Raw genomic sequence first — 11,906 nt, 5'->3', positions numbered from 1 at the left:
GATGTACATACACGCCTGACACTGAGAATCCCTGTGTGTGGGCACAGCTTCATGGAGTACAAGCCTGGCTCTTGCATACCCAGTCAGGGAACCCCATGTCCTTATGCTTGGGTTCTGGCACAGACCCATAGACTCCCCCAACCCTGGCTTCCACACACCCAACCAGGGACCCTCTAACCCCATGCTTGTGCACAGCGCACTCAGCCAGGGACCCCATTTTCCTTTGCTCGGGTGCAGCCCCACACAGCCTGACCCTGGCTCCCACATACCACATCTCAGTGGGCAGAGCCAGGCACCCTGCCACCCGGACCCCAGGATGGACCCCTCCCCACTTGAGTAGCTCACCTCTGGTGGGTCAGAGTGGAAAGGGCAGAACATCAGGACTGGGCCTGCATGGAGACAACCCTGTGACCTCTGTAGCTTGGCCACTGCTGACAGATAGTCAGCCATGGGCACCTGGGGTGCTGCAATACTTTTTTGGCTTACAGCTACAGAGTCCCAGAGTAATAGGGTGGGGGTAGTGGGGCATGCTTGCCCAAGGCAGTCAGGGGTGGCCTGGGTGCTCGGCAGTCTCCAGCAGCCCAGGGAGCCTGCAGGGCCTGCTGGGAGGAATACAGGAGTGCTCCGAGCCTTCTGGCCTCAGCCAGTGCAGGCAGCCTGTGTGCCCCCCTCCATCAAAGGGCATATGTGTATACCAGGGGTTGTCAACCAGGGGTAATGTACCCCTGGGGGTATGTTGGAAGCCCCCAGGTGGTACATGGCAGCAGCGCAGAGAAGTGTGGGGCACATCCAATTGCGCTGCTGGTGCTTCTGGGTTGCCCGTTGGTGCTTCTGGTTTCACTGCTATGCGTGGAGGACCCCTCCCCCCGGTCATCGATCGGCTGCCGGGGACCCCCACCCTGTGCTTTTCAACCAGCTGGTGGACTCCCTGCTTCTCAACTGGCTGCCGGGGGTACACCAACCATAAAAGGTTGAAAACCCCTGGGGTATACTGTTCACTACCAATCTAACGTAGGCCTCTTACAGAAAACCGCATAACTTCAAGGTGGAATTGATCTGGCTTTTTGAGCGTCTGCCCTTATCTGTGGTGGTTTATTGTTCTGTGATGGCATTTTCTTTTGCCACTATGCAACTAAGAGAAATCACTCACAGGAGAAGCAGGCCTGTGACGTTCAAATTTTCCATGGGTGTCACACACAATAAAAGCAGGCATTCATAGTTTCTCAGTTCCATGAAGACAGTTTAAAAGCCACTGAATTGGGCTATTCTGAGATTTTATTTGCCTATATTGTTCTAAAACATCACCAACATATTCCCTCATGACTTAGGTCATGACTGCACATTGGCAGTTATTTGACTGATGACTTGACTGTCACAAAAGTAGTGAGGCATTTTGACAGAATTAATCCCCTGTTTCTTTGGTATTCCATCCAGGAACAGCACAGACCAACTGCAGACAGACACTTCCTCAGCCTGACGAAGGAAGGGTATTTGTACAGTACCTGAAAGCTTCCAAAGGAGAATTTTCCTAACTATTTATTTTAATAAAAGATATCGGGTTTTCCCAAATAACCTTGTCTCCCTTGTGATTTAGCATTAAAGCTATATTTAGAATGTGAACTTTTAATTACCCTTTGCCCTAATCACCTAAGAACATTTGCTCCAATAGAAACACCTTTTTTGTAAATTCTGTCTTTATGGGGAAATGTAATTTACAGGGCATACTATGCTACTCAATATTGTGAATTTCCTGCTTAAAACTGAGGCCGTAGTATGACCTAGAAATGTGTATTTTAATTTAGAAAATGAACTTAATAAAGCAGCTTCTAAACAGCCACTCTCCTGGACTATATCAGTTGAGCCTTTTGACCCCTGTCCTTCCTTTCCTTTTAGTTGTTTCATGAAGCAAAGCTAAGAAAAGACCATATTCTGAAGGTTGCTCTATTAGGCACAACAGCTAAAATGCAAGAGCAAAGTGTAATGGTATTAAATAACCACCAGGGTGTGCTATAGTCCTAAATTTAAGACAAAGCACATAAGAGGTGACTGAGAAATTCCCAACTGTGATGTAAACATAATCCACTAATATACTCTTCAGGAGATCTTAGAAAAGAACTACAAAATACAAAGAAAAGGAAAAAGAGAGTTTGGCTGACAAGGAAATCTGTTGATATTACAAAGAACTTCAGTAATTTATCAGTTAAAATGGGATTTTATTCAAAGATGGTCACTGCAATAGAGTTTCTAGCAAAACTCTATTATGTCCTATATGATATTCTGTAGCCTACTTTAGGATTCCTCCATGGAAAAGCAAATACATGGATGTAAAACTGATGCAAAAAAATTAGGTAACATTACACACATACATATCATCCGTTTGGGTGTCCACAACTCGGAGAACACTTGCCTTTTGCATTTAAAAATGTACAGTGACATAATAAAATCTTTATGTGGACTTTTTCTTTCATGCCCAAAAAGTAAAGGTATTTATTAAGCAAAGGTTTTGTAGCATTTATCCTTAAACAGAAACTTTTCTTTTTACTTAAGAGCTTAAAGAGCTACATTGAATTATAGCCTAAGTTCACCATAGCCCCTACCCCCCAACCTGCTCTAGGCATTCAATGAACTCCCTACACCATTGCAGGAGAGGTTACAAATACCTTTTCTCTTGTTAAAATCTCATGCAGACTTTACACATATTGTGTTCTCATTACAAACCCATTGAAATTACTTTCTGGTTTCCTCTGCTCTTGCATTTTTAGTGGTGATTATTATTATTTTAAATTAATTTTCATTTTCAATTAAGCAGCCATAATAAAATAAAGCAAAGACAACAAACAATGTAAGGATGTAATCATAGCCATATTGTCAGGGGGCTGTGGGCTGGGAAAACATTTGAATTGGCCTCAGTTGCTCGTGCACAATCCCTAAAATGGAGTTAGGAGGAATGTGCTATTTCTCTGTCTGGATTTATTAAGCATTGTAAGCAAGAGCATAAAGTGAGACAAAACCCTATAAATTGCATTCTGCATTTTCTCCTAACAGTAACATTTTATAGAGAACAAGCTTTTATAGCTAGGAATGGACAAAATGATTTAGTCTCTTCTGTCTTTAATTTGTCTGCATCTCTGACTTAATGCTGTTTGCGTAAAACTCTTCTTCAAAAATGTTATAATTTCCAATCCCTCCCTCTAACAGTACCCAAAAGATGCAGCTTATTAAGGATGAAATTCTTGATCTTTCTCTTTCTGAAGTTAAAAACAATTGTAATTCAATTAAAGTGAAAATTAGTTAATAATTTTAAAACATGCTGAAAATCAAAATTATGCACTAAAATTATGCACTATTATATCAAAATTATGCACTATTATTTTGATATACTGTAACATGGTAAGTAAAAGGAAATGGCTAAGTCACCCTGCACTAGATCCAAAAGAGTATGTGAAGATTCAGAGCGAGTGATACTTAAGTATAAGGTGCCTAAATCTAAAACTGAGATATTGAAAACTTCTCAGCTGATGCTTAATCCTAGAAGTGTAGTGCCTAATCTCAGCCTCAGTTTTTGACATTAAGGTGGTCATGCAGGCCCAAAATAGCCTCTGTATTGATAGCACTGAGCAGCTCAGTGCTTAGCTCATGCCTAAGCCCAGCTGGGATCCAGAAACAAGGCGTTCCTCTGCTTATCCTCCTGAGATCTTGTTCCAGTAGATATGCTCTGAAAATGCATGTACCTACAGAATTAGGTACCAGCTGTCACCTTTATTTTTAAACTCATCTAACAGAGCCAAAGGAGGCAATTCTCTTGCAGCTCAGTGGTTAGAGAACTCATCCAAGATGTGACAGACTCAGGTTCAGTGCCCTCTTGTCCCTGAAAAGATTCAAGCCCATATTTCCCAATTCCAACAAGAGTCTCCTAACCACCAAACCGTAGGCTATTTGGAGGTTCAGGCACTCTTTAGTCCTTCTGCACTACAACATAAAAGATTTAAGATTCCTTGGAACAGAAAGGGAGTATGACTCCAGAACCTAGTGGTTATATCATTCACCAGGGAGAGAAGAGTCCTGGGTTCCTAGCAATGCTCCAAGACCTGTTTATGTATTTTACAAGAAAAAGTCTTTTGATAAAATTTTGAAATAGTTTTTGGAGCAAGGACTAGAATCCAGGTTTACCACCTTCCATGTGTGGGCCATAAACACTAAGCTACAGAGACATGAATGCTCTCTTTTTTTCCCTTCAAATGCGTTGTTCTGGATTCTGGTATGGGGGTCAGGTATCCAAAGGAAGACAAAAACTCTGGCCAAGTTTTAATAGAGTTGCAGGTCCATATGTCAAAATGTCAAAAACATTCTTCCCTGTTGTGGTCTTTCTGAGTTTCTTGCATCAGAAGAGTTGCTCTATTATTTTTCTGTAGTCAAAAAACAAATGAAAAGTAAGAGCTAGCATTTTCTGAGGCATGCCTTGAGTCCAATATGGGGTGCCTTGAGTCAGGGTGTTGGATTCCAGCATGGGAGCACATATCTAAAAGTTACATGTTGAAATCTCCAGCCCTGCATCATTTAAGCCCCTTTTTGGATCTTGCCCATGGATATTAGAGACCTAGCAGAGATAAGATTTCCTTCTCTTTTCCCCTCTGTTTCTTGTCAGTTATTAAAATAACCCTTTGACTATGTCTATCCCACATTTTCAGCACTTCTGGGGTATAGCTCTAGCATGCCCAGTCTACCCACTAAGTCCTGCTTAGCCAGCACCAAGCCCAGAAGTGAGGCAATGCAGCCTCCCTGAGCATGAACTCTTACCATGTGCATCCCCCCACCCCTCAAAATCTCAAGTGTGCTGGTGGAAGAAATCTGGAGAGCAGCCAAGGCTCTGGCATGACTTCAGCACTGCAATTCCAGTTCAGTGCCTGCTGAGCAGGAATGGATAGTTTGGGCGTGCTCAAGAATGGTACCGTACATGGAAGCTCCTGTGAAACACTACAGACATGCCCTAAAAACATACTTTGCATATCATTTTTTTTCTTATAGAAACAAATGAAAAATCCCAGTGACCTTCCTAGCTAGGGACAGACATTCAAAAAACCTAAGCCTGAATTGATTTAATCTTTGCAGGTTAGTCTAATCTGGCTAGGCTGAATCAGTTTGTAACTGCACAGACATCCTAGAAATGCAGGCACATGCCTGCAGTGGCTCAGGTTAAAAGCTGAGGGGTGCAAGAGCAGTCCTCCCGTCCCTTCCAAAGTGCTGAGCTGAGGGGGTGTAGCCAGGCCCCAGCAGAATGCTCTGATAAGGGAGGGGACCTCCTCCCCACTTCTGACCAGCCCAGCAGGGAATTGATAACACAGTGTTTATCACTCCTAACTCAGTGTTTATTGCCCCAATAAGAAAACAACAGAATGACATTACCAGCTACCTGTTGATTCTGCCTTTGTCCCATCTGCCACAGCACAGACTGTAGCCAGCATGTGGTCTGCTAGCTGATGCTGAGAGATATCTGTGTAAGGCAGAGGGGATAGAGGGGTGGGGGAGGGGAGCAGGGGGAAGCCAGGCAGATGCCTGCAGTCTCTGCTAAGCCCCGCCCAGGGGGGGAGCAGAGGGGAGGGGCCAGTCCTGCTGTGGAGCAGAGAGCCCTGCCCAGCCCAGAGAGCATGCCAGGATGCTGGGGGTGTCTAGTTTATCTTAAATCGGCAAGGGGTCTGGGACAGACATTGCATAAACTGGTTTGACCCAAAACAGTCAAGTCTGATACTAAATTCAACCAGATTTATCTCTAACCAGTTTCAGCCATTTTCAAACCGGCTTATGTGCACTGAACATCTGTTCTGTTACAGGTTTAAACCAGTTTCTGATCACTTAAACCAGTTTATGTGTCCCTAGCTTCTGGGAGAAGGATTGGGCTGTGGAGGAAGAAACATGGGGAGAAATAGATATAACTTGTGTACCTCATTCTTGAGCACCAGCATTTCTGCTAAATCCATACATGGCTCAACACCTCAAAACAAATCAACCAATTAAAAAAAAAATCTCTTTCTCAGTTATAACCTGTCTCCTTTCCAAAAGGTGTCTGCAAAGTGGCTTAATGTGCTGTGGAAGTGAGTGTGTGAAAAATAAAAAACAATTTTCATTTCCAGGATAGGTATGTGATTTTGATTTCACACTCTCGTGGGTTTGTATAGCTAAAGTTACTATAATAACTTATGCATACTATTAGATGTAATCATTCATAACAATGTAAAATCATAAAGACAAAGCATTCACATAAAAACATGAATGAGGACACAAATAGATGTTGTGTCTGTATGAGGACACAAATAGATGTTGAAACATAGAAACATATAAGCAATAATATGACTGGAAGACATTCTTCTTGCTAAATATGTTTCAAATAGATAGTTATTAGCTACTAATGGGGAAAAGAGCTTTTTTAGTAACCATGAAAAAAGTGCAAATACAAAATCTCTCCTTCTGAAGTAGCAACATTGATTCAACTTAGAAATAGCTGTGAGGTTCTCGGAGCCTGTATTGAATTGTTTGCTTTTGGGCTGGAGTGTAGAGAAATCTATGAAACAGATTAAAACCCCTGAACTGGGCCCCTGAAAAAGAAAGCTCTTCAATATTTTTAAGTGGCTTTTCAGGCCTCCTGAGTCTTTCTGGCACATCATTCTCAGGCTCTTATGGACTGGGATGATGCCAAACAATTCTTTTCCCACAAAACTTCAGTAAACTTTTAGTGCTGGACACCAGAGTAGTGCATTTCCCAAAGAGAAATATAGTATTTCAAAATACCTAAATTATAGGAATTACCCTCTGAATGAACCCAATGTTTTTTTTTTCTCCAGTTTTCTTATAACTACAAGAAACTATATGAGTCTTATGTGGGCTCATTATTTTTTCTCATTCATGTCTAATAAATTGTTTTCAGCTGATTTTACCTTTTACCAACAGTATTATCCTTGCTTGGTCTGTCTGTCTATATACAGTATCTATTGCCTTTTTAATTAAATAGACACATTTACTCTAAATAAAAAACATGCTTTGATTTTACTAAGCCAAAAATGACTGTCAAAGGTAATTCCAACCACATTGAAGTACTCTGCAACTACAAAATATTTTAACTCTTCTTAAACAGAGGGAGAGGCCTCATAAATACTATGAGCCAAGTTCATCTCCCAGTTACCAGGGATAGTTCAAACAAGCCTTAGACTTCTTGCATCTAGTTGGGCAATTATTCTAAGATTTTAGAATTTTTCAGCACTCGTAACTTTGGTTAAACAGGTATCAAGTATTTTTGGAAAGCAGGCTATTAACATGTACTTTTATTTCATGTCATATACCTGCCCCAAACACCTATGGCAGGTGGCAGAGGGGCAAGTTCAGGCTTACAATGAAACAGCAAGGAATGTGGCTTGGGTGTATATGTTTGTGTTGGTAAAAGCTAGGATAGAAGTGAATGGAAATTTCCTTGTATGCCATCTGAAGGAAACCTTGTGATGCATCACAACCAGAATGCCAACAAGGGGATGAACTTTATCACCACAAAGTTCTTAGGCAATGTGCCACAGCTCTTATTCCATGCTTCACAGTACTGAAGTATCAATATTGGAGATTAGCCTCTTAACTTTTCTGTAGAATATGCATAGCTGCATGACTCCAAAGCTCACTGCTGTGATGAGTTTGGCTTCATTGTTTGAACCAGCCCTTTCAGTTACATGAGTGCCTTTCCCATCAATTTCACTGGGAGTTGCTCATATGTAATTGAGACTAGAATTTAACTCTTTGGCTTTCACAAAAGTGAATGCTTTCACATTTAAAAGGCTAACCTCATCTCTGGGTGACACCAGTGCAGTATGTAAAAGAAGAAATTGGCTCAAATCCTCTGTATCTGATCCTATACTACTTTACTTAAGCAAAGCTTCTTCTGACTCCAGAGAATCAAGCTTACAGTGTAAAATATCACTAACACCAATTCAGTGAGAATGCATAACTCTCCTGACGATTACATGCATCCATGTAAAGTCCTATTTTCATTTGTTCCTAAGCTTCTGGGGAAAAAAAGTTTTGTAGCAAAAACTTTCCATGCTTGGTCTCAACATAAAGGAGAATTCTTTTGGAAATTTAGAGGAAAACATGCTCAGCTGTTGCTGCAATTATTGTCAGAGGAAAATATGTCGTTAGCTTAAAAAAAATGCACACTCTCTTAGCTTGCCAATAACTCGAAAAAAATAAACAAACAAAATGACCAACCCCAAACACAATTGAAACATGACATTTCTAGCCTGGAAACTTTGTAGTTTTGAAGACAAATTTAAAAATTCTAAAGCCAGGTATAGACATTGCACTTTTCCCAATATAAGTGATCAGAAACTGGTTTATACCTGTAACAGAAGTGAAGTTCAACACATGTATACTGGTTTAAAAATGGCAGAATCCAGGCTGAGATTCGCCACCAAAGGGCAACTGTGCATTTTGTTCTCAACAGATCTAAACTACGCTGCTTACAGAAAACTATGTAACTTAGATCAATTAGGCCTCAGGCTTTTTGAATGTCTGTACCTAGCCTAAATGAGTCAAATTGTGTTGTGTGTATCTGCATTCGCAGAGTGTAGAAGCTGTTGTGAATGCAGTACAGAAGTCTAATTGAGCTGGAATATGGTGCTAGACAGGACTAGACCTTTAACATTAGTTCCTAACAAAAATCTAATGTTTTACTTAAAAATATGAGATTTTAGCCAAAGTGGCTGTGACGAAATCCTTCCAAATGTGACAGTGCTGTTAAGTTTGAGTCTGAAAACTCAAAGATAGCATTAAAAGAAGCATAGCCAGGTTGCAAAATAAAGCCCTTAATAACTAGAGAATGTCTGTGAGAGATGTGAGCTTGCTCAACGAGGGGAGAAAATATTTGGAAATTTTAGTATCCAGATATGAACATCGTAACTCGTTAAAGATTTGTAAACTGGCTAAATTTGGGTACATTTTCACAGGGACAGCAAAAGGCACAACTCTGATGCAAAGGCCATAATCCTGTCAAATTTAAAGGCTCTCCTCTAGAGTATGTAAGTGCTACAACTTTTCAAAGAAAAGACTTCTAGAATTTTATAGCATGGGCAAAACCTTGGAGACCTTGGAAATGGTTGACTAATTTCAGCTGGGTTTTTTCTTTTAAATCCACCTGAGGTAGAAAACAAGTCTGGAAACTATAAACTCAAATGGTTAAAATTTGGCAAACTTATAAGCAACTGAAAATGGATCATATCATGGGAAGTCCTGGACAAGCTTAGTAACAAGAGGCAGTTTCTCTTTTGCTCAGCACCCTTATTTTGACTGCTGTACTTTGCAGCCACATGGACCTAGGTGTTCTTGTCTAGAATTACTATCAAACTATGCAAACCTAACATTGGACGAGGCCTTATCTGAGTTTCTGGATCATTAGTAGAAGTGTTCACTGATTACTTGTTCAGTAGGGCTGTGCAAAGCTTCAGTCGCTGATTCGATTCAGTGGAGATCTGGCTTCATTCGGTGGCCAAATCTCCAAATCTGAATTGAATCAGAGGACCCTTCAATCTCTCCAAATCAAATCAGAACCCTCCAAATCGATTCGGAGAGATTTGGAAAGATTCAATGATTCGGCCATAGACACAGCGTTACATGTTTTTTCTACATACCTCAAGGTACCTGGCAGCTCATGAGTGCTGAGATGCTGGAGCAGATGGAGCATAGGGGAGTCCCCGGCACAGTGAGCAGCAGACCTGTAAGCGGACCAGAAGCACTTCTAGGTCCTCCAGGGAGTGCTCAGGGCCCCCCCCCACCGCGTCTCCCTGGCTTGGCGACTGGTGCCTTCTGAGTCTGGGTGGGCACCTGGGATTCTCCTGTGGCTGGTCACTGAGTCAGCGAGATGTGAGGTGGACCCCCAGTGCACTCAGCAGCAGACCTGGAAGTGGACTGGATGTACTTCCAGTCCACTTCTAGGTTTGCCACTGAGCATGCAGGACACCCCCCGCCCCCCCTGTGGTCCTGTGGGATATCCAGGTGTCAAAAAAACCTGCAGTGAAAAATGCACAGCCAGCATGCACTGCTGAAAAGAGGACCTGGGCCGCCCAGAGCTGTGCTGTGGCTGCTATCCAGGCTCTCCCTGGCAGGAACTCCCCTGCTGCAGCCCTAGAAGATCCCTAGGACCCCAGATAAGCCTGCTGGGGCCAGCACAGTGCTGGCCCGAGTCTCCCCTACCAACCCCTGGCTAACTTGCTGGGCAACAAAGCACATGTGGCACGGGCATTCCTCAGGGACAAGTAGATGCAGTGCAAGGTGTGTCACTGCTACTTGTCCCCAGGGAACCAAACATCTGTGCTCATCTGGACAGGGCCCTTGATTCCCTCGTTGTGACTGTGAAAGAGAATAGAGAGCCACAGGCTGCAACGTTATCAGCATTACTGCAACCACGTAAAAGAGATCTGGCCCTGCAGGGCATGAGAGCCAGTGGGTAAGAAGCACAAGGCAGCATGCAGAGTATTAAGCTATATATATCACAGACATTGATTTACTTATCCTCATTTTACTGACAGAGAAATGAGGCAGGCAGTACATTTGTGGTCCCACTTCTGTGGCTTCTTCAACTATAAAAGGTCTGTTAGGCCAGTTTAACTGCTCTTGCAGCATTCTTCCAGTATGGGGATATGTTAGGACCACTCTGTGCTTCAAATGATTGATGAGCAAGATTGATGGGATCTTATAGATTGTTCCATTCTACCTGAAGGGTCAGGCTCAGATGGGGTGTAAACTTTTCATCTACCTTTAGGAGTGCAACTGAATGGCACAGCACAGAACAGCTGGTTAAATGTATTCCCTAAGCTCACACAAGCATGCTAGTGATTTTTTACTTGAAGGGATGAGGAAGAGAGAACAAGAGCTAGTTACCTTACAGTAAACTATTAAACTCTTGAAAATTCTGGTACAATAACATTTACTCTCTATTCAGTAAATAAAACATAAATGTTACCAGCATTTACGATAGTGGGAAAAACCCTGGATGTTCCTCTGAACTGTGTAAACTTCATCCAACTTGAGATTGAAGTGAAATTATTCTGTCAGTTTTTGTTCGATGTGATTCTTCTTACACAGTTCACAGCAGAATGGTCTAGTTGCAGCTATTCAACTTGCAGGTTTGGATCTTTAAAGCCCCAAATAGTCTGAGACTTATTTATCTAAAGGACTGCCTTCTCTCTTATACCCCATCATGGTCCCTACAAACAGTCAAAGGCAACCTGCTGCAAGTACCATCAGTGGTGGCTTACAAGCAATGGAGGTCATTATCAATAGGTGGTCCTCAGCTCTGGAATTCCCTTCATCTTTGGGCCCCTCACAGCCCAAGTCTAGACATCTTTCAGAAGCTCTGTAATATCTTCCTATCTGTGCAGTCATTTACCAAACAAAAATACTCTGAGATGTTGTTTATGGGATCTCTGTTTCATGTTGATATTCTAGTTCTCTGTTATGTTGTTTTGTTTTTGTCACTCTCCTGTTTTATAAGTTATTCTGTTCCTTTATTTTAAGCCTTCCTGAGTCTTTGATGGGAAAGGCCAAATACAAATAAATAATAGTTTTTCCTCTAAACTAATGCTTTTCTCAGCAGTTTCTTCCATGTTTTGCATTAATTGTAATGGGGTGAGGTGGGTGCCAAGGCACATGGTTGACAGCCCAGAGGTCACAAGTTTGAGGCCATAGCAGAAGAGTTCATGGCACAGCCGGGTCAGATCATAGGAGCTGGGACGAAGGTGGGGGGGGCGGTGGTCGGCAGCAACAACCTGTTAACATCACTGTAATGTGTAATTCTAATATACTGACTTACCCAAGGTCATATAAGAAAGCTGTAGTTAATATGGGAATTAAAACCTAGGGCATGTCTGCATTGCAGA

Source organism: Gavialis gangeticus, unplaced genomic scaffold, assembly GCF_001723915.1.
Source record: "Gavialis gangeticus isolate Ggan-Ray unplaced genomic scaffold, GavGan_comp1, whole genome shotgun sequence".
In the NCBI taxonomy this organism is placed as follows: Eukaryota; Metazoa; Chordata; order Crocodylia; family Gavialidae; genus Gavialis; species Gavialis gangeticus.
Note: the sequence above shows the minus strand (reverse complement) of the source record.